This window comes from Tupaia chinensis, unplaced genomic scaffold (genome assembly GCF_000334495.1).
Source record: "Tupaia chinensis unplaced genomic scaffold, TupChi_1.0 Scaffold144179_1, whole genome shotgun sequence".
Classification (NCBI taxonomy): domain Eukaryota; kingdom Metazoa; phylum Chordata; class Mammalia; order Scandentia; family Tupaiidae; genus Tupaia; species Tupaia belangeri.
The window spans coordinates 47,081-49,868 of NW_006204036.1; the positions used below are offsets into that span (position 1 = coordinate 47,081).

The following is a 2,788-nucleotide window of genomic DNA, read 5'->3' on the forward strand; positions in this document are numbered from 1 at the left end:
CCCTGATCCCATCTCCGGACCTACGTCCTTCCCTAAACTCTTCTGCCCTCCCCGTTTTTCCTTCTTCCTAGTTGACCTCCCCTCTCTCCTGCCTGTCACGGACCGCACCCCCACGCGTTGGCTCCCGTCTGCTTGGGGCGCTCCCTCCCTGCCACTTTTCTCTCTCTGGCTCCCTCCTGGCCCCTTCCCTGGCCCACCCGTCGCTCACGCGGGCTGTGTCCTTTTTGCCTCTCAGTGTCTCTGCAGACGTCGGACCTCGGACCTCGCAGCATCAACTTCGCTGGCTTTGACCGGTCCCCCACAGGTAAAGGCTGGAGGCGGGTTGGCCAGGAGTCCTGCCTCAATGGGCTCCTCCGTGCTTGCTGCTAGGGACCAGTCTGTGTGCTCTGGAGCTGAACTGTTTTCTCTGGCAGGCGGTGGGATTTGCTCCTGGAGCAGGGTCTCCAGAGGGGCACAGACCGCTTCTATTTCTTGTAATGGGCTGTTAGCTGGCAGAAAAGGTGGTCATCCAGCCTTTTAACATGGAGTGACAGGGCTTTCTTTTTTTTTTTTTTTTTCATTGTGTAAGTGAAATAATTTGGTTACAATTCTGGTGGCTTTACCAAGTGCTCTGCTTCTCATTAACCAACCTTTTCTTCCCCTTGCTTCTTCGGGACCTAGCATTCCAGAATACTGCTTTTGGCAGAGTTGACCCTAGACCTTGTGTACATTTGTGGCAGACATTCATCATCATTTTAAACTGGACCTCCTATTTTTAACTTGCTTCTTTTCTACTCTTTCTCCTCCCCACACCCACGTCTCATAAATCCATTCATATTTAGGTGTTAATAATCCAAAGCATATACCCCCCTGCCAGAGACCAGTATTTAATGCAGAGTTGTGGCCTTCTTGAAGTTTTCTGGTAGTTTAACACCTGCTGGAAATCCTAGTAGGAAAAGAGGGCTAGGTTGGCTTGAGATGGTCTTGTTGGGCAAGGGAAGGAACATTTCTGGTAATACAATTTACATGCCTCATTTGGGGTCAGCACAGTGATACCGAGCTTGGAAGCCTGCAGTGGGGTAGTTGGTGTCTGAGTGTGTGTAACATACTGGTTGATGCTCTCAGCTTTCCCCCTTAATTCCTGCTACTACTAATGGTAGACAGAAGCCACTGAGCTAGTCACTGTGATAAGTTCTTTATATAATTATCTCACACAATTGTCACAACAGCTCTGTGCAGTGCAGTAGACAATTATAACCTTGTTATGATGAGAAAGAGACTCTGAGAGGTTACGGGCCTTGTAAATTATTGGACTGATGGGGGCAGAGGCCTTGTAAATTATTGGACTGATGGGGGCAGAGCTCGTATTCCTATCCTGTCCCATCACCTCTATTGTCTTGGATGTTAGGAACACTAAATAACTTAGGGGTGAGGACAAAGTGATTAAAAACTTTCCCTCCAAGCCAAACCCGAGTTGTGATCTTTGATTCCACCTCAGATACACTGCGGAGACTTTGGACCACTTACCTCACTGATGTCTTCCCCACTTAATTTCCACCCCCAGGGCCAGTAGCCTTGTTGCCACCATAAGCACATATCCCTGAGTATACCTGGATGGAAGAAACCTCCTGGGTGTTCAGCTCAGTGGTAATTGTCCTGAAGTTAGGAGAGGATAACTTTGGATTCTAGGGATATATACCTGGACTCTAGGGATGTGCACCTGACTCAGCTTCTTCCTCTTTTGCAGGCTAGGAGAAATGAGGGTGTGGTAAGTGATAAGGATTTCCCAACAGCCAGGCCAGAGAGCCTGAGGGTGATTGTGTGCTTGTTTTGTCCTGGGATGGATAGAGTACCTTAGGCAAAGATAGTCAGGGAGAAAATGAGTTTCCTGATCTCATCTCTGGGATGTTATACTCAAATGGTTCCTTTCATTTTTCTTCCTAAAACCTTAACTTGCTACCCAACCCCCACCCTGCCAATAATTCCTATTCATCTGAATATTTTGCCCTGAAGTTGCCTTCTGTGGGATAGCCTCACTGAGCACACTGCCTTCCCTCAGGAAGGATTCCTAGTTATCCTGAAAGGCACTTTGTATATCTCATTAAAGTCCTGAACTCTGCTCTTGGTTGTTTTTGCACTTGGAAAATTTAATCAACTGGACTACGAAGAAATGTTCCCATGTTGAAATATTCACTTTGTAAGCTAAATAATGTGATTGAATGTATAAAAGAAAATGAAATGATAAAAATGCATTATTAAAAAAAAGTTGTAATCTGTCTACTAAGGACAAGGTATGGATTTTAGAGCTCTCTTTGTATTTAATATAAGAGATTAACAGTATTTGTGCTAGGAACTGGGGATAGCATGCCTTCAGGGGTCTGAGGTCTCCTGATAGTGGGATTGAAGTACAGAACACACCTTCTTGAGGCACTCAAAATCTTACAGCTAGGAGTTTGTACTTAAACATCGCTTAGTGAGGCATTTCCTGACCACCCTATTTAAACTTGCTATTCCTTCCTTGAACATTCAGTATACCCCTTCCCTACCTTATTACATTTTTCTTGGTTATTATCTCTCCCCTCCCCACATAACATAAACTCCAAGCAGTCAGAGATTGCTGTCATATTTCAGTAGTGGACCCCAGGACCCACAACAGAGCCTGGCATATCATAGGTGCTTGCTAATATTTGTTAAATGGGTTACTGAGTGACATTGCCATTCTAGGAGTTGGCATTCTTTTGTGCTCTCCTGGACCTGAAAATAAGTCTACCTAGTTTGTTGTTCTAGGTGTAAGGTGGCCCCAGGCTCA

The 2,788-nt window shown here is 45.7% G+C and overlaps 1 protein-coding gene across 1 annotated transcript in view; it reads left to right on the plus strand.

Annotated features, from left to right (window-relative positions):
- Positions 1-245: 245 nt before the first annotated feature.
- Positions 246-2,788, plus strand: part of SYTL4 (synaptotagmin like 4) — a gene marked incomplete in the record, with an annotated part of 71,082 nt that continues 68,539 nt past the window's right edge. Inside the window, 1 exon segment of the mRNA XM_014583261.2 lies at positions 246-304.